The sequence below is a fragment of the Cydia splendana genome, chromosome 10 (assembly GCF_910591565.1).
Source record: "Cydia splendana chromosome 10, ilCydSple1.2, whole genome shotgun sequence".
In the NCBI taxonomy this organism is placed as follows: domain Eukaryota; kingdom Metazoa; phylum Arthropoda; class Insecta; order Lepidoptera; family Tortricidae; genus Cydia; species Cydia splendana.
This window is the reverse complement of record NC_085969.1, coordinates 7,527,878-7,549,454: the sequence shown is the minus strand read 5'-3', so window position 1 is coordinate 7,549,454 and position 21,577 is coordinate 7,527,878. Positions and strand designations below refer to the sequence as shown.

Sequence of the window (21,577 nt, the reverse complement as noted above, 5' to 3'; positions counted from 1 at the left end):
ATTTTTTGTTCGAATATAATCATTGTATTTTAATTAATTGATTAAAATATAGAACGACAAACAAAATTAATGAAAGCGACGCCCCAAAGCGCGTCGTTTTAATTCGAAATCAGAGTTGCACCCTCTATCATTAAACAAGTTCACGTTAGAATAAATAAAACAGCCCCGTCTGTAAATATGAGGGGATGAACACAACTTACGACCCGCAAAAATGCTAATCTATACTATAAGTATGTATTCTAGAAGTGACTTTAAGTCCTGTTAGCGAGTGAAAAAAGTTTTATCGACATAAATATTTGAATATGTCGGTGTATTTACACCTCAACAAATCCTCAACTTAATTTGGCTACTCGATTACGCAATTACTTAATTAATTGTAGGAAATCTGATATCTGGTACATCTCTACTTTACCCACAGGTAATTACGATTTGTCATAAGATAATACAAATAAATGCACCTTCCAGCAAGCGCATCTACAGGCAAATAAATTCAGCCGGCAGTACGTGTTGTTACTGTCACCCGCGACACTTCATACGCCAGTAAATCACACGTCGTAAACTCTGTCCGTATGGCTCGTCACTAAAATTAAAGCTTTAACTGAACCAAGTAAGTAATAAAGACAGTTGATCTTTATAAAAATTCGTGGCCTCGTAATTGTTACATGTAGATGGCCACTAGAAAGGGTTAAAAAATAAAAGCCTGACGCGAGTTGTGAGCGATAATGGCATCGCGCGTGGCAGTGAGACTTCTCTAAGCGGATGGAGCACGCGACTATGAATGAACCAGTTTTTATTATATATTTGTCTCTGGTTTTAATGAGAAAGCGAACTACCAGCAGTTATGAAGCGCGCAACTATACGTTACATATATTTTTATTACCTGAACCGTGAACGCCCGCGAACCGTAATGGAATATGTTCCGACGGCTATTTATTTATTAGAACTGACAGCGATTGTCCATAAATAGCAAAATATTTCCGAAACAAATTTGCAAGCGGCCTTCTGTATATGAGCAACACACACAAAGACAGTATCGCTATAGTGTGCGAGTTGAAAACTTTTGATCCCCTGACATAAATCTCCATCAGAAAATAGGGAGGGACGTAACCGGCTTAAGCTTAACTGTGACTAGTGGCTCCGAACCTTACTTTAAATATATTGTAATAATGATAAAATATACTAGTTAATTTTGGCCTCTATTTATTCAGCAGTAAAAAGCGTTTTGTCATAACAACCCTGTTTATGTTGGGAATGGGAGCGCGGGCCGTGCAAATATTGGTTCATATTTCGACTGCATTTGCTAGTTATTTAGGTAAACAGATTTGTATTATTGGCACTGGTAATCTTATTTTGCTACTTAGCTAATCTTCTGTTGTTACTTTTTCTGTTGATGCAAAATAATCCTTTTAATACGATATATATTATAAGTTATAACAATTTAATTATTTAACCAAAAATAAATAATTAAGGGTTTTTAATTTGCGAATCCGCTTATGGTTATACTTTGTTGCAGGTAAAATTACATAAATACGCTTGTCAAGTTATTATTTAATGAAAATAAACTTACATACTTACATTCGATATTCGATGCATGCGACATAAATTTCACGGAAAGGTTAGCACAAATTACTTGCTTACAACCCTTTTATTATTGATTATATTAATGTATTTGAAAAAATCATTTATTTACATACAATATATATACAGTGGTACTACTAAACGAAATTAATAACTAGCTTAAATCTAAAATGTTATATTAATTCATTTTAACAGCTGTCACTATTTAAATTTCCTCTCGTGAAATAGGAATGAATAAAACAAAACATTTTATAGTGTTCATCATCATCGTTATTATAAATAGGTATTTATTTAAATATTTCTTTTATACTACATAATTATGTTGTACTGTTAGTACCTATTGTAAATAAATTTGTTAAACTTGGTAACCATATTTATTTATGTTTACCGTGATTATTGCGCAGTTGTATTATTAATTAGAGATAAATTAAACACGATCAGTATATAATAAAATTGTGGTAGAATATTCTTTCGCCACCTACGTAACTGTAAAATATGCAAAAGGGACGCATATCTTCTTATTGTTTGTTCAGTTATAGTTTTACATCTTTTATATTTACTATGTCAAAGAAAGGTAAAACATTTTAGTGAGTCAAGTGCCAAGGGCCAAGTACCTGCCTATTGACCGAAGTAAACACTTTTAGAAAAACTACGCAGTTACGCACATTCCGATTCAGATGAGTACTTATTTAATACCATTTTCAAAGATATCATAGCGTATTCATTTAAGGTGCAGGGGGACAATTTCGACTTCGGGGTAATTTCGACTAATCGAAATATTTTCCATGTTTTACATTATGAACTAGAGTCACACACAACACATCTTTTTCACTATCTGGACATATATGGCAGTCTAGTTAATAATGTAAAACATGGAAGATATTTCGATTAGGTAATTGAAATTATCCCGCAGTCGAAATTGTCCCCCTGCACCTTAAAACTCCAAAAAAGTAAAAAGAGAAATCGTACCTATATCTAAAATGAAGTAAAATTTAACAAAGGACGCTCAAATCAAATTGTAGCGCGTAATGGAACAAAGTGGTTAATGAATCAAACTATCTCCAAGTGACTTACTTGAAATCCCAGTCTGGAATGTTTGAAAATCTTTGAGTTTTCTATTAGGATTGAATCGTATCCATAGATTTGAATTACTTTGTGAGTTTTTTAAATGTCCGTTTTCATGTATTATTCAAATGTTTAGGGGTTCACTGGGTAAAACAAAAATCTAGAAAGTTGTCTGTGTTTGAATGAGTTTCTTTTCGCATATTTACGCCGTTTTTTAGTAAATCGAAAATTTACGTGATGTCGACAACGTCGATATGATAGGACTAAAATGTAAATAAAATATTTTGTTTTTATTTTAATATTATACGATAGGATTCGTAAATAAATTCGTAGGTATTATATCAAATTATACAGCACTCAAGCTAGTTCATTCAAAAACTTCCAATTCGGAAATAAATCGTACCTATAAATTGTAATGTTTTGAATTATTATATCTCTCTGAGTATTGAATATGAAATGTGGTTAAACCTGTCATATTAACGCCCGATATTATGCATTTACCAAATGCTTTGTCCGGTATTATTGCAGTTTAACGTAAAAATAGTATAGACATGATATTGCCATTTTTAGGGTTCCGTACCCAAAGGGTAAAAACGGGACCCTATTACTAAGACTCCGCTGTCCGTCCGTCCGTCCGTCCGTCCGTCTGTCACCAGGCTGTATCTCATGAACCGTGATAGCTAGGCAGTTGAAATTTTCACACATGATGTATTTCTGTTGCCGCTATAACAACAAATACTAAAAAGTACGGAACCCTCGGTGGGCGAGTCCGACTCGCACTTGTCCGGTTTTTAATACCTACTCCTCGGCTTTTTTAAACTTCTATAGGTAATGGTCACATCGTATCTGATATTCGTACTATAGCGTCTCCGCCTTTTGCAATGATTTTCAATACAATAACGCAGTTCAAGCCCTAATTACCCTTTATATCTAATTAATGATCTTGCCATACAATTAAAACGAGATGGATAAATCTCCAGATACAAGATGCAATACATCAAACGTATAAAATACTGCATTATTTTCCTTACATACTTAATGAAAATGACTACCTAACTTTATAATATGAAGTTCACTAACTTATCTAAAAGACTAGGAAGCGTAAGTTTTCACTAAAATGTTATTAATATGAATCCCAATTATGAGCAAGGTATATCCGCACAAATCGTTCCTCATATCATCTGCTCCCCTTGCGGTGAACCTAATGGTATCATTTAGACTTATTTCTCTCCTCAATGGGCCCGAGGCTGGTCGTCAGTGACGTAATGCCCGTTTTTTATTCGCCGTTCGACATTTATCGATGTCTCGGAACATCGGACACAACTGGTCGTTCCGATAATCGTAATAAAGACGTATGTGTAGTTAACATTGTAAGCATATACGGCATTTTAGTGGATTTACTGGGCAGGTTGCATTGTTCAATGCCGTAAAATGTTTTTCGTGTTTTCATTGATGATGTTTTATGGTCCACCGTGTTACTGTGCATTTGGGGATTTTGTTAGTTTTATTAACGTGTCTCTGATCTAGAACGTTAATAACCCACGTTTCATACATATTGTTGTGCCTTCAATCTGGCCAATAACTGGTACGCACTCATAGCATAGCAGTCTGCTGGCAGCTATATTGCGTACGGGCTCAGAAGTTATTACCATACCAGACTTTAAAATCAGAATTGAACTGAAATAATAGGCAAAACCTAATCTGTAGGTTTTAATTAGCAAAACATGACGTATGTGAATGACAATATGAATTAGGCATGTAGGATGGAAAAATAATAAATGTTATGAGTAAAGAGGTTCACCACATTCACCCGGGCCAGATATAATCGGATAAATACTTCGGCGAATTCCGGATTCTGCCGGACCTCCGGGGTTGCTCTGCACCTGCGGGTTCATTGTCATCAGGGCTCGGTGGCTCTGGAACTTCTTGCAGAGTTTCGGATGGCGACTGCGAAAGCGGAGTGGCGAACGGCGAATCTTGGCGTGAGTGAGTCGGTGATGAATTCGGCGTATTCGGTGGCGAACATGAAGGTGGCGGTGACTGTGCTCTTTCGGGGTCGTTATCTACATACTCGTTATTCCCAGGGATATTCCGTTCACAGCACCCGAGAGGAGCTAGGTGACGGTTGGACACAGTCGTCTCTCGTCCATCCTCAGTCCGTACGTATGAATAATTGGGATTGGTTTCTATTACCTCCACTTCTTCTACTAACGGTTGATACTTCGATTTTCGATTAAATCGTCGCATAAGGACCTTGTTCGAGCTAGTTAGCCATGTCGGAATTGATTCTCCATTTGGTGATTTTCGCGGATGGCGGAACATCCTCTCATGTGGCGTGCAGTTCGTAGTTGTGCATAGCAGGGAGCGTATCGAGTGCAACGCTTGTGGAAGGACATCCTCCCAACATTCTATTGGTAGGTTTCTAGACTTGAACGCTAGCTGAATAGATTTCCACAGGGTTCCATTCAGTTTCTAGACTTGGCCATTTCCTCGAGGATTGTATGGCGTCGTACGACTTGTTGCTACTCCTCTGGAGTTAAAATAGTCCTTCACCTCATCCGACAAGAACGATGTCCCACGATCGGAGTGTACGTAGGCAGGCATGCCAAACATACTAAAAATGCTGTCTAAATGTTTGATAACAGTTTTGGCGCTTATGTCGGAGCATGGAAAGGCAAATGGAAATCGGGAATACTCATCGATCACTGTTAAAATGTATTTGTTACTTGATCTGGACGGTACGGGCCCTTTAAAATCCATGCTCAGTCTTTCAAATGGCGCTACAGCTTTTATAAGTCTATTTTGTGGATCTGCTTTAGAGAATCTAGGCTTAACTTCTGAGCAGATGCGACATTGATTCGTCATGTTCCTTATTTCTTCAATCGAATATGCCAAGTTTTTGGAACGAACCCAATGAGCCATTCTTGTCACTCCGGGGTGACAGAGAGCTTCATGGAGAGATTGCAGCTTCGCAGGTGTATCGACGATGGCGCAGACACGGGAGAGGGCATCCGCTACATGGTTCTGCGTGCCGGGTCTGTACACTATGTCATATTTGTATGGAGACAGCTCCAGGCGCCAGCGCTGAATTTTCTCATTTTTGATTTTACTGGTATGTTTCTTGTCGAACATAAAGGAAACAGAACGTTGATCAGTGATGAGCAGAAATAGCTTGCCGATGAGAAAATGCCGCCATTTCTTTAAGGATTCAACGATCGCGTAAGCTTCTTTCTCAATCGCCGAATGGTTCTGTTCGCTTTGATTGAGTGTTCTCGAATAGAATGCTACAGGCCTGCCAGCCTGTGAAAGCGTCGCTGCAATTGAGTGATCCGATGCATCTGTCTCAACCGTAAATGGAACGTTGTCGTCAATGGCGTGAACGCACGATTTTACTATGTAGTTCTTAAGATCTCCGAAATCTTTCATCATAGTATTGGTTAGTGGAAATGTCTTTGTTTTTGCTAGCTCGTGTACTTTTTCGGAGAAGTTTGGTATCCACTTTGAGTAGTGAGCGAACATGCCCAGGGCTCTGCGCATACTGGGCAAATCATGCGGAGGAGGTAAGTTTAAAAGAGGCTCTAATCTGGCGCTGTCAGGTTTGATAACATTATTAGCGATCGTATAGCCAAGTATATTAATGGAAGATTGTTTAAAAATAGATTTGGTTTCATTGAGAGTCAGACCGTACTTTTTAGCAGCTGTCAGAAAGTTTTGCAAATTCGTGTCATGCTCTTCAGGTGACTTGCCACATATTGTTATGTCGTCGAGATAGGCAAATGTGCCTGCCAGATTTTCTGTCCGAATAAGCCAATCTATGGTTCTCTGGAAGCTAGAAACTCCATTGGTAACACCAAAAGGGATGCGGCGGAATTGGTAAAGATTTCCAGCAGCTTCGAACGCAGTAAAATGTCTCTCCTCTGGCAAAATTGGCACCTGGTGGTATGCACTCTTCAAATCTATAGCGCTGAAGACGGAGTATTTAGCCACTTTTGAAATCAATTCTTCAATGCTAGGAAGTGGGTAAGCATCTAGTTCAGTGTATTGATTAATAGTTCTTGAGTAATCGATTACAAGACGTTTCTTATGGGTAGCAGATTTCGTAATTAGTACCTGCGCTCGCCATGGTGACCTACTTTCTTCGATGATACCATCCTTTAAAAGGTTCTTTATCTCCTCCTCGATAAAGCGTCGATCGTCGTCACTGTACCGCCGTGACTTGATGGCAATCGGTTTGTATCCAGGCGTTAGATTTGCAAATAAAGGTACTGCAGGCACGGACGCTACAGCCACATTGCAGACAACTAAAGGTTCTCTCGGACCGCCAAAATCGAATTCGATAGAAGAATGTTGAGCCAATACGTCGAGGTCAATAATGACGTCGGAACATAGATCTTCTACTAGCAGTAGACGTAAGTTCTCATATGAATGCTTACCCAATGTAAGATCGACAGTTATTTCTCCTGCAACTGGTTCACTATGACTTAGAGAGGCCATGGATATTCTCTGCTGGCTGGGCTTACTTGTCAAGGAACATGACTTAGCAAATTTGGAATCCATGAAGCTCTTGGCACTGCCAGTATCCAGCAATACTTCAGCTTTGATACCGTTGATGTACGTAGGCATCGTTGTTTTGCGTAACGATGACGGTGATGCAGCGACGATGCTGGAACTGACATTATTCGTATCAGATATTGCAGCACTGGTTTGATTCTTGCTACGACATACGATAGCGAAATGTCCCTTCTTATTGCAAATCTGACAAGAAGCGTCGAAGGCGGGACAGGTCTTACGTGGATGTACACGACCTCCGCAGAAGAAATATTTTCGATTGGAGCGCAAGGCTGGCGCGGCAGCGGAAGTGTTTTCGCTTGGACCAGCTGTATTGCGTATGTTTTCGATAGTAGCATTCACAGGGGTCGTGCTGCTGTAATGTAATGTGTTGACTTCTGCCATCTCTAGGGAGCGAGCTTGGTTATGTGCTTCATCTAATGTTAGGCTCAGGTTCTCAAGAAGCCTTTCTCTTATTTTTGTTGAAGAGATTCCTGCTATGAAGGCATCACGGATATTGTCGTCCCGGTTTGTATTGCCATCGACGGCAGTGAAGTCACAGTCTTTAGATAATTGTTTCAGTGCTTGAATATATGTGTCGATTGTCTCTTCACTGTTTTGCTTTCGTGTAGCGAGAGCATGGCGCACATAAAGGATGTTCTTAGGTTTTACGTAAATTCCGTCTAGTACGCGTATTGCCTGTTCGTAAGTTTGACACTCGCTTATGTAGTTATAGACATTCGGAGACAGGTGATTGATTAAAATATTTAGCTTGACCTGATCGGAAGAGAGAACTTGCACCGCAAGGAAGTTGTTGAAGGTCTTCTTCCAATGTTCCCATTCTGCGGCCGCGGTGCTTTGCGATGGGTCTCCTTCAAACCGCTCAGGGCGTAAATACTTATCCATTCGTAATTAGTCGTTTTGTTTGCTAATTAAATTGAAATAATAGGCAAAACCTAATCTGTAGGTTTTAATTAGCAAAACATGACGTATGTGAATGACAATATGAATTAGGCATGTAGGATGGAAAAATAATAAATGTTATGAGTAAAGAGGTTCACCACATGAACATTCTAAAATAAGTAGGTCTGTATTTCTAGTGGCTCCAAAAATATCCAACGAGTTTGCAAACTCATTAGGTATATCTTTGTACCTATCTATCTGGTTATCCCGCTATAATTTAAATGACGTTGAAAGTGTTTTTAAGAGACTTTAGGAGCAGTTACGGAAATTAGTACCTACATGTAAGTAAAAGTTTAAGTAATATTGGTAATATCTAGGCTATCATATATGGACTAAGATTATTGATAAAATAAATAGTCACGAGTCCGAAATTGAGTTAATTCTATCGCTATATTATTAATACATTGAATTATTAGTTCACTGTAATCGTGACACATGGACATAATACCGCTATTTAGTAAATGAAATTCGCATTAACAATGAAATGATGAATTATTAAACGCGAATGAAAGTGAATTCATCGTAACGGCCTATAAAATACTGACAATAAATCGATTATTTACGATAATTCGATATAGCCGTTATTTAAGCTCGCTCTACTGAGCTCAGAAACAAGTACTAATTTAAATTAATATAATATGTAAATTGGCGAGTGCTGTTATATCACTCCATAATTATGCAAGTAACAAAAGGGAGGCCCGGCCGACCGCGTAATCGCTTACACCGGGCGATATGGATATAGGTGGCTGGCAAAGAATAGATAATTGTTGACTAGATTCGTAATGCAAACTTCAGCTGCTTTTATTAAACCAACGAAACGATCTAATTTTTTACCAGTTTATATGATAATTATAAGTACATTACTTATAACGACATTAATGATGTCACAAGCTATATAAATACAATGTCAAATATTTGTCACATCACAATAATATGTCTGTATTTTATGATTTTTATCACAGGTTGTGTCAGTACTGCCTGGCGCACCAAACATAAAATATTAAAATCCATCACGATATGTCACTAAATTGTACCCCGAAAATCGTTTCCTTGCCGAAATTTGGCTGTGTTTTTGTTAGCGTCTGTACTTACCATACCAGCGTTTGTCTTTAGGCACTTAAATAAAAATAAACAAATAATTTGTAAATTTCGGGTAGTTATAACATTTATTGATTAACCAACCAAATACAAAACCACCTTGATCTGTCACTGAACGACCTGACTTTAACCTACATTATTTGATCATGTAATGTTTTCATCTACCCTTAACCGGCTTAAGGAGCCATTTGAGGGTAGATTTTGTTTACTTTTATTTAAATACCTAAAGATACAGAGTATAGGAGCTGCAATCTCTTTACTTACTCGTAGTGTTTTACGATGTCGCTTTTGTCGTCCAACAGCTAAGTCTCTCATTCGACCTAGATTTTATTAACCGTCATAAAATGTAGCAATTAAAAACAGATTGCATTTTTACAATTAAAGCTGGAGTCGGTCTTAAATTAGGTTAATTGTTTAAATTGCTTGTAAGATTCTGATTTGGGACTCGAGTTTTAAATTATTTGTTATATACTATATTTGCCATACTTGGTACCTACAAGGATTTGCTAAATAAATTAGGGCTTTTTGTTAATTCTAATACCTAAGTATATACTTAGAAGTACATACATATATTTCTATCTTGGAAACATAACTTATACTTTGAAAAAAAAAAAAAAACGATGTTATCGGTACATTTTCCAGTCTAATAAGAATAATCTGTGCCTCGTTACATATCGCGGCGGCAAAATGTAGGTTCATTTGAGTGAAAATTAAATTATAACTGACGCTGCAATTACATTTTGAATTGTTTATCACGAAATTTGTAAAACACCAAGGGAATCTCTGTGGTGAAATTTTATTGTAAAATGTTTACACATTTTGAAGGTTCGTCGATCGTCGACACAATCGTAAATAAAACGGCTTTTATTCCAAAACAATGGCAGCTTGAGGTAGTGAGGGGCTAGACGTCAGCAAACAAAACGAATCTCAGGGTGAGTTCGCCAAAATCGCATTTAAATTTCGCGATCACAATTCGAGATAAGCAAAATCATGACTTAGGCTGAAAGGGTTAAGAATCCTGCGTGCCGCCGCATAATTTCGCTAGGGAGTCTACGTGAGTCACATTAAGGAGGCCCGAGTTGCGATTCGGGACTTGTTTTGGTCATGTTGCGATATCGCCGACTTTGTTACTTGTGGTGATGTCCAGCGATGTGTCAAATTATGATGTTTGAGATATTTTTAGCTTGTAAGAAAACAACGTGCCTACTTAAAATGTGTACCTACGTACGTACACGTCAAAAATCGAAAATTGCGTTCCGACGTGGAGACACCACTTTATTGACAATACTAGATCTTCACTTTGTGTAAAAACTCTCTGGTGTCAACACCGCCATGTTACAATTAGCGACATTGTGACCAGACATAAGAACGTGTTGAATAGGTTCTTGGAATAATGTTAAGATTATCGTGCCAGCTTCCGTTTCCGCAAAGAATCTGGGTAAAAAAAAGCAAATGTGATTGCAATTTTATGTAATTAATTGCTTATCTCTTTTAAAACAATTCTACTAATAATACTACACATAAATAATTTGGTACATAAATTTCTTTTGTTTAACTTACTTATTTAAAGAGGTTCTTAGTGGTACTTATTTAAAATTATAATAATAGCAGATACTAAATCAAGATTGTAATATAACTGTACAGTCAGTAAAGCTATTAACTTAGCACCCTTGCCTACTCCGTTTTTATATGCAGGAGTGCTAAGCTAATAAATATGCTGACTGTATATACACGTTTATTTTATTATTTTCAAGGCCGGCTTAATAATGTCGAGACAGTAATAGGTACAGTTGCAGTTGCTATCTGAACGTCATATTTATTTTAATATTTATTTCGGTAGGTACACGTTTTATTTCTTCTTAAATACCTAAACATTACTAACGTCGTAGGCGACAGTAACCTAAAAACGATAAAAAAAAACCGTCTAACGGGTGTCCTAATCATCACTTTGCGTAGGTATACCCTATACCCTATTGCAAGGGAGTTTTAAAAGGGTTGAAAGAGGGAAAGAATAAAGGGTGATTAGAGATAAACAACGGTCGTATCTGCGTGTGCAGTGAGCAATGTTTTGTATCCATTTTTGATCTTTATTTCTTGCCCATAAGGTTCTAAAGTGAAATAATATTTATGTTGCTGATTGTACAGGCAGGCGCTTAATTTGCAATTGTATCATTATCTTCGGCGGTAAATTAAACGAGTTTTATGTCTCGGAGGCGGCGACTGTGATTTATGTACGGCTTAAAGCCTGTAGACTTATTGACAGCGGGCGAACCTCTGAACTTGTATGAATCAGTTATTTCAATATATATATGTGATACTGGCATGATAACGTAGGTTATTCATTATATCAAGCGACATAATAACAGATTATTTAATGATTTAAAAAGAGACAACAGTGAAAAGGTGAGGGTAATTCATTGCAGTTGGTACACAGTTGGTACGCAGTTGCAGGTGGTCCGCTTAATGACGGAAATTATAGACCTTGATTTTTAACAATGTTTTTCGATTGTACAATAATATATTGAAATATGTTTAAAATAATGATAGTTAGTATTAACTACCTGTTACAGCTAGAGTGAAAACTTGTACAGGCATTATATTATTATATTACAAGCTCCACTCCATGAATGTACAAGAAGGGCTATTTATTTACAGTACGGGAGGAATGGCGACGGATTGTGAAGCTTGCCACCGGCCCTGATATGACGACCACGACCACTCTGACAAGAGTGTGACGACAAAGAAGAAGATTACAAGCTCTCACGTATAATACATTAGAGTTCATGACAAAAGTTAACATTTTGTAGTCAGCTATACGTCGCTATAGGTGATACACCATTTAAAGTTATAAAAATAACTCGACCTGCTACATTTCCATGAATTAAGGCAGCTAAACAAACAGACTATCCCGAAATAAGCAGTGTGTTAGAATAATTGTCTCAAAACCCCGCTATTAAGCTACAAAATAGGAATTCCTGTAATAATGGGAACCTCACCACGTACCTAATGGGCTCTATACTTGAATCCCAGTCAATTAACTTTGATAATTTACTAGTAATTGTTTAGAAATACAAATATACACATGCATAAGCATAATATACTGAGAAGTATTTTTTGAAGCACGTACCTATCTATAATGTATTATTTGAGAAGCTCATAAACCTTACATCGAAGGAGTTCGACGAAAAAAGAAATGCACATCTATTTATATATATGTAATAACGAAAATGAAATTTTGCTTCTTTTTCAACATTCATTAGGAAATAACACAAAGGCTAGCACATCTCTCTACAGTCATTTGCAGGAACTATTTTATCTATTTATATTTAGGATCCATATTAATTAACCAATTACGCACCAAAAAGCAACAATTCCGAGCCACAAAAAAATATAAAAGTTGTATTTTCATTAATGGTAGTAATTAACTGACGTTTGCGGGTGTATATTAAAGCCTGATTTGATAAAATGGAGGCGTTTATAAATATAAGTAATAAAACCATTTGGGTTTTAATTTCAATGCGTCAGAATCAGAATGGTTGTCGATTATCACAGGAAAATACTTGATAGTTAGATCCGAGTGACAATAGTTTGTAGAAAACTCCAAATGAAATTATTGTGATGTTGGTTGCATAATACGTCTTCCCGATTTATTTTAATATTAGCATTCGTCCATATACGATTGTTAATTTGTCATCTTGACTACGGTTTCAGAACAAGTTTTATTTTCCTTTTTATAATTTTCAAATTTAGTGTCAGGTCCAACGAGGTAAGTAAGTACCCCTACATACCTCGTTGGACCTGACACTACAACAAGCTCCCCGCTCCCCAGCGGGGGGCTTGTTGTAACAGTTTTAGGAAAAAGGCCTGTATTGTCTAAAATACATATGTATAATTTTATGATTCTGAGTATGAGGGTTTGTATAGTATTTATCTAAGCACTAATACCGATTACAAAATATGTAATTTTAAATGTTTACGCATCTTTTACACCAGACACTTTTTCAAAAACTGGGAGATGTTACAACTTACCCCGTAATTTTTTTTCAATACCTGGTCGAAACAGAGCTCGTATGCACATCCACTCGCTTCGATGTCTGGCGGGGCAATGGCGGTGTTTACGTTATTCCTCGAGTTATAAGAAAATCATTCAGCAAAAAAAATAATTAAATGTTTTTAATTCCCCGTCAAATTTGAGCGTTACTACTTACCCCTGTTACATTAAGCCCCCGGCTCCCCTACCTCTGAAATGACCCCACAACCTCGTATTGTATGTCCCAACTCGCAAGCTGACGGAAGCAGTTGCCAAATCATTCGCGCATTAAGGTACTTGCTGCCGCTTGGCGACCAGCCATCTGGAAGCTCTAGCTCAATCTAGATGGAATTGGGTCTAACAAAATGTTATTACACCACTCTGGTTTAACGATTATGTTAAGTGTTGATTTAGTTATGTGAAATTTGTAAGTGCGCTTTGTATGTTTGGATATGTATGTATTATAAGGTAGTTATCAAGTGCAAGTTGTTAACTAAAAAATACTGAGGTGATATTTCAAATTATGTCACAAGTTCTGACGTCGCAAAATTTGTAACGTTACATTTATTTATCCTCCTATGTGTCCATTTGTCCATGTGTAGGTGTGGTCAAGTCAACGTAAAAGGAAAATTTACAGTTGGCAGTGTCATCAACTCATCACCACCTAACTGCCGCTTATGGTCAAAAGTTTCTTATACAAATACGTAAAAATGATGTTATTGAAACCAATCCAGTTTGACTTTGATTCAAGATAATATGTATTAATACCTAATATCAATATCTGGGAGACCGAGCTTTGCTCGGAAAACATATAAAACTCAAACATGCGCGTTTTCCCAGAGATAAGACCTAGCTAGATCGATTTACCGCCCCCGAAAACCCCCATAGGCTTAGCAAATTTCATCGAAATCGTTAGAGCCGTTTCCGAGATCCCCGAAATATATATAAATAAATATACATATAAATAAATAAACAAGAATTGCTCGTTTAAAGGTTTAGATAGATTATAGGTATCTTAAATAAAAAAATAATGCAAACATACCTTTCATTATTTATCTAATAATTCCATTTTCAACGTCATTTTTGAGATACCGCTTTTCGGCTTAGGAGGGCAGTATAACACGTATATTTTTTATTGAGGAAAATAACGAAAACAGTCGGTAAAAGTAATAAGTGTGTGACACAACATTTGGTACAGTCCTCGGAACATCCATTATAGGTAGTTTGTTATCGCATTGTCAAAGAAACGTTTCTATTAATACGTTATTCACATTAAACTTGATTTATCTGAAGCCCCGGCGCCTACTGACCTCCTTCAGGCTAGATACCGGTTGTTTACGGCCGTCGGTTTTTCTTTTTAAAATTACGTCATTTTTTGCCGGCAAAATCCTGGCTGAATGGCGTTATTATAGCTCGCCCGTCCCGGCTCCGTACTCATAGTACGTCAACGAGGACTAGAACCGGCCATTGTTTCCATACATCCCACTTTTCTATTCATTTAGCGAAAATCGATTTATTTGCAGCTTTCATTGTTCTTTGATCAAAATGAAATGGCTTTTTCTGTTATCAGATTAAATGCTCGACTTATTCTGGCTTCACTCGTACTCGTATGGACATTTTAATGAAAATATGGTTTTCTCACGCCGACGTGTCGCCGGTGGTATTTCTGATTTCGCGTGTGTTTTTAAATGTCACCGACGCACTAGAAAATGTGGCTGCTTATTTTCCTGGGCACTCCTTTTTTCGTACGCAGTCACCTCATTTAACAAGTTGAATCAAAGAAATTTTAATATTATAGTCAATCCTATATGTCACTCCCAATACTCCCATAACAGAGACAATTATATACTTATGACATTTTGTATGTACAATTGTACATTGTAATCCTTGAAACGGTGTAAGCCATAGGTTAGTGTTTGAAATAATTGTTCATTCACAATAAACATTTCCAACCTATAAATATCACTAACATTCCGGAACAGACACACAAGTGAAATATTTCATAAACATGCTCTTTGCTTACATATTTTCATCACGGCAGGTCCTCGAGAGACAAAGCTCTATGAATATTTTGAGGTACACGAATTTGGTGTAACGGGAAAACATATTTCACGTTTTCCTCCTTCCCCGTGTACGAGTATCATTATTTTAGCAAGCCCGTCCGATAGGAGACCTGCTCAATCCGAGCTCACCGTTTTTTTGCAAAGATCCGTATTTTTACATATTTTTTAAGGCGACCTACTTTTTAGTTTTTGGGACTAACGTCGTAGGTAGGTAACTCAAGTTGCTTAAAATTGTGATCAATATTGTTATATGGCGGAGATTTCGTACGGTATAACTATATGTAAGAAAAATAATTTAAGTAGGTGTAGAGTTTTGTGTCGTCATGTTTTGTACTAAGTAAGCCGTGAATTGTGGTCATAAAGAGGTATTTTGTGAGCAGTGGGACGAATAAGGCTGAAGAAAAAAATACTAGATATTTCGATAAAATTTCGATCTTTCATGATTACGACGGACGGGCCAAAGTTATAAATAGTTCAGTCTCAACAGAAAATAATTTTGAAAACTATTAAAACATCGTGCTAAATTATGGATATTTTTTTAACAATTTATGCAGTTTAGTTTATTTTGTGGCACCTTTAGCAGCAGCCCCCCTCAAAGTTTTTTAACTCATCAATAACATCACATCGTATATAAATTTAAAAATTACGACGTTGACTAATGAATGTGTCAAAACATACAAACACGCCATCTTTCAGGAGAAACCGCACTAAGGATCCCTAATATGTGATGCGTAGGTATTTTTCTTTGGGTTTCGGAAACTTTTTTCACATTTAGGTGACGTTTACTTTTTTTTTTGCTAAATCAATTTAGTTTTTTCTCTTATTGTACCTTTTTTCTGAGTCTATAAATTTAACACTTCACGATCATAAATAACTTTATTCTTGTCGATTAGCTTTAAAAAAAAAACAATTAAAATGTTCTAGAACTATGAGGGTAAACGGCTAAAACAGTAGGCTATGATAAATAGTCCACATCAGCCAAGATACTGATGAAACAATACCTACAAATGCTACATGAAACTAACTCCAATAAGTAAAAAAATCAGAAATGCCAGTTAAGTTCTATCGCAAATTTATTAGTGTGATGTCTCCTTCTATATTTAAATCAAATAATTTATAGACGCTTTGACTTAGATTGTTAAATCCAACGAGTTGTCCCTATCCGCCATTTTGTCATTTTTGTTTGTTAGACAAAATTTTATGAATACGGGATACCTCTTTTATTACTATCTAACATTATTTATGGTTAAATATGTACATAGATATACAATACGCATTGTCACTGGCCGTTAAGAATGCTTAATAACAATAATATATAATATAATATCGTCTAACGTCCTTTATTACGAGCTACGTCCGGTTTGAATATGATAAAAAATGATTTTTTGATTGAACCTGCTGTAATGGTCATACCTCAAGGAGGGTGAATGTATAGAGCTGCTTGTTCTAACTGAAATATTGTTGTATACACTTATATGACGACCATATTGATTACTTACTATTTGACTTTTCGATAATATGTAGATTTATGTGGTTTAATTAATTAATAATTTATAGAATACTTTTTAGTGATCTTTTCGGAACTGCAAAACATTCAATGCACTACGACTACGAATCTGTATCCGTATTACGAATCACTGACAGTGTCAAAACTGACACGTACGCTAACGTCTACGTAATTTACTTTCTATACATTACATGTCGCTCGCACTAATATATCAGTAGGTACGAGCGAGATGCATAGAAAGTAAACTGGCGGCTAAACGGGCGGTAGCTGTACTAAGTTAGCACAGCTTCTTGTATGATAAAGTTATTGTAGGTTTAATTTCGTCCTAAACATTAATTAGTTCAGAAATTGTGCAATGGATACGTTTATATTTGATTAAACATTTACTTTAATAAAGTCTAAATATAGCACAAATCTGATATTTATTATATATGTATCTGCCTAAAATCCATTACGACATTCCTGGAGCTCCATATTATTCCGGCGCTAGTAGCGACAGGGGCCTATTTAACATAAAATGTTATAGAGTACCTAATATCAGACGCGAGCATACCCAAGGTCTCGCCGTCTTTGAAGCCATTATTGATCAGATCTATTATTTTTGACAAGGGTCGTGTGAAGAAAGTTTTATATTCTGCCAGTAACATGCTGAAATATTAATAACGATTTCTGAAGCAGCTCTATATTATATCCATAGACATAATACTTACCATTGCCGACACAGTTAACTAGCAATTCTTAAACCTTAATACAAGGCAATAAGGTCTCTTAATGGTTAGTTAAGTGTGTTGTTGTTGGGAATTGGGACGTTCCACTGGCGAGGTCGAGCATGTTATTGACCTGCCCTATTGTTAACGCCATATGGCCACCGAAATTACTTCGTGCCAAGAGAATTAGCAAAAATTGGTAAGAAAAATACTAAGTTAGGTCTGATGAAAGATATTCGGTTCGCGAGTTAACACGTTTTCTTTTTTGTTTTTGTTAGTCGCGAACAGCAGATGCAGTGATTTCTGTACGGAAAAGGGTTTCGCAGCTGCTAGTATATTTATTGACTGTGGCGGCATGTTCCGAAAAGTTTTGAACGCAGCGAAATCACCCAATTTATGGAATTGATTTGTTATTTAAATATAAAAATGGAAATAATATACGCATAAAATAAATGCTCCTTAAATTAGAAAACTCGACGTGAAAATAACTCCTTTTGAATGTAAGTACCTAATTATGACCATTACGAGTAAGTACATCAATCGTTTTAATTTTTAGCTTCTACCTAATATTATATAATACGCAATGTCAAATGTTAAAAATGGGGACAACATCAAAACTATTTTATTTAGCAAATGGCGCTTAGGCGCCATTTGCTAAATATAAACATTTAGATGTTTCTCATAATTCAGCATATGGCGGCGACCATAAAAATTTGTTAAATTGGACTGATTACAAGTTACGACCAAAACAAGAGTTCAATTATCGTCCAATAGACAAGGGTGGACGTGATAAAAACAGATCTCCTAACACGTAATTACATAATTGCGCGCCCTCGACGCCGCACGAATATGGGTTAACCGGAATGAAAAAACAAAAATTACGTTGTGACTATCATAACATGGATGATCCGGGCCTTTGATATGTTTTTCTCTCTTTCTAGCTCTCTTTATTCTTCTAAAACTGATGAGAATCTTGCGTTTTATCCACGCGAGTGGTAAAGCGAAATTTAATGCACATTTTGTTTTGTTTCCTTATGTTGGCTGGTGGAATTGATTTTTAAGGGATGATTTTGAATGATAAATATGTTATACCGTTTATTAGGAGTTCTTATGTTTTACTGTTAGTATTTTCTCCGCGTTGGTGTGGTGAAAATTCACTCGGCATCAAAGTTTGTTTATCCCTCGCATCACTAAAAATTCCACTGTTATAACCGCTCATGGTTCTATTTTGGAACTATTCGTTTGCTCAGGTATCAATATTAGCACGATGAGTTAAACATTCCTTTGCCCTCGTGTAAATCAAATAAACATAATTCATAGAACATGCAAGACTGGGTTGCCGAAAAAGTTATTTGGTAAAAAAAGAAAATCTACTGTTGCTAATGGTTACTTACCTAACCCTTTACTCTTTTGCCAGGGTATGTTGAACTTATGTTAAGCAGTCAAATCATGCTCTGATGCTGATGTAGTCAAATAAAATAAAAAAATCGCTTTAAAAAGCGACGAAAATAGTCAATTCATATCTATAGTAAACTCATCGCTCTCCGATGCATAGATAAAACAGAGGAGACCCAAAAACAAGTTTAATAAGACAGTGGAAGTAAAACATTTTCTATAGCGGAATCGTTAATAACTGTACGTTGCGGTCGGGGCCAGCCGGTGAACTGGCGATTCCCTTTTAATTTGAAGCCTGAGCAGAGACGAAAAAGTTAACAAGACCCGCGTAATTATAGCTTAGTGAAAGAACAAACAAGCACCGAAGGCTATTTGAAATCGTTATAGCGCCATATGTTATAATACGGGTACGATTTTGCATAGTTATTTTGATTGTATTGCAGGCTACGGTATTATTTCGGCTTCATAATTATTACTTGTTACAGAGCTAAAGCCTGACTAGGAATATTCATGCGCCATGTTGCGGAATTTTACCGGAACTAATTTTTTCATACTTTACTCAACTGTCACTCTATACTCTATACACAGCGCCCTCTTGACAATGTTCATATACTCGTATTACTGGTCAGGCTTTAAATCCGAATTTAACAGTCGGAAATTGTTACTAAAGGTTACAAATATGTTACGTTAATAGAAAGTATCTTCATAACTTTTGTTGAAGTATTTTCGTTATAGTTGAAGTAATATTGTGTATGGCACTTTAATATCTCCGCTTATAATTCACTGGTATCTGTTCTTGTAAATGGTTCGGATAGTGTAATTATGCAATAACTAAATAATTTATTAGAGTTCACAGCGCTCTCCTTCTGAACTATCACAATAATACAGCAAAGTTAACACTGCAAACATACTAGGACGCCGCAATGTAGGTGTAATAAACCGTATTCGGTCTAAGATTGTGAATTAATTATGAAGTTTCTTGTGTTAAACTCCTTTATTGGCGATAGTTGGTAACAGCATCCATCCGCGCGTTATGCATATTAATGAATCAGCGGATCCATTGCGGTACTGTTCCTCCTACGAGGATTGAAAATTTCATACAGACATTAACTTGATGCAAGAGGCCGTATTTTTCCCACCGCAATTTGCTTTTCATTTCATTTTAAAGCTAATGAAAAGATGTTGAGCAAAATTTTAATTTAACAAAATATGCTCGTAAGGATTATACCGCATTAAGAAGGCTTCTATATTTTGATAAATTAAGTGCGGTAGCTAGCTGATGCTATGTTTAAAGCTTAAGGTTTTCGAATTATACCGTCTTAGTTAATTTATTAATTTGGGTAACAGATATTTTCCATTAGTTGTTTCGACTTAAGCAAACCGACTTTGGTTGAGGGCGGACCATTACCACAATAAGTGGCTCTTAAATGTATTTAACGCTTTTTGAACTTAATTACCAACTAGTTAATTGAGTAAGTCGTGTGCTTTGTTTGGTTTAATTACTTTTAAACATCTGTGAGTGATCGAAAATATTCCAGTCTAAAATGTATCTAACTATGATTATCTCTCATGAATTCATGATGTATTTTAATTAAGTTCACGATGGTTTATAAAATACATTTTCATTACATGTTCTATTATTCAGGGAATCTCAGTGTGACGTTAAGCTGTTCCCGGGTATATTGATCAATATAAATCTCAAAAAGCTTTCATGGAAGTGAGTAACAATTATGATAATTATCGTGCCGTCACAGCGTTAGTCTTGTAGACAGCCATAACAATAATTACGCTCATAAAAAGTGTTATCTCCCAAAAACCAGTAATGTTCAAATAAAAACACTGTCGCCGTCACGTTCTTGAATTCGATTTATTATTCGAATGAAAATGAACTTTACGTGCATTCACTTTATACAAATCTGAGTCGATTATCGGATGATCCGAGTTGCCATCCCGAATAGTCGGCTGCATTCGTAGGAAGATAAAGTATCAAATTCCCACATACGAACAGTAACTATCAAGATGCAAAAGCGGTAACCGCTTTCTTCCAAATTTAAATGAATTATGATTATAAACAATTACCAACTGATTTAATGAATAAAGAAAAATGGTCGATACGTTGTAAGAAAGAGATATCCTATTCTAAGTAGTGGTCGTATGAAAAGGAAGTGAAATAGAGAACGCCTACGTTTTTCTTTGGATGTACGATTCGGCGAGCGATAAAAATCGCTGGTCTTATTCGTCAGTCTTTTTTTAATTAGTGAGGGGTCCGACATGTGAACTGAGGTGGCTCGGTCCATTGTATGGGAATAAATACGACTTTTATAAATGATCGGGCCTCAACGCAGACATTGAGAAGGAGACCGCATAAAAGAAGAGGCGGAAAGGATGGGTTTTACGTTTTTCTTTGTTATTTACATACACGAATTTATTTAAGTGCTTAAAATTGTTATTTGAGTACCTAAACACTACATATAGATGGTCAAGCAAATCTTGTCAGTAGAAAAAGGCGCGAAATTCAAATTTTTCTATGAGACGATATCCCTTCCCGACTACATTTTTCAAATTTGCCGCCTTTTTCTACTGTACAAGATCTGCTTGACCAAGTTTAATAATAGGGTCCCGT

At 36.4% G+C, this 21,577-nt stretch overlaps 1 protein-coding gene across 1 annotated transcript in view; it reads right to left on the bottom strand.

Annotated features, from left to right (window-relative positions):
* The window catches only part of LOC134794160 (toll-like receptor 6), a 133,226-nt gene that overhangs the window by 36,044 nt on the left and 75,605 nt on the right, over positions 1-21,577 (bottom strand). The window lies entirely within an intron of this gene.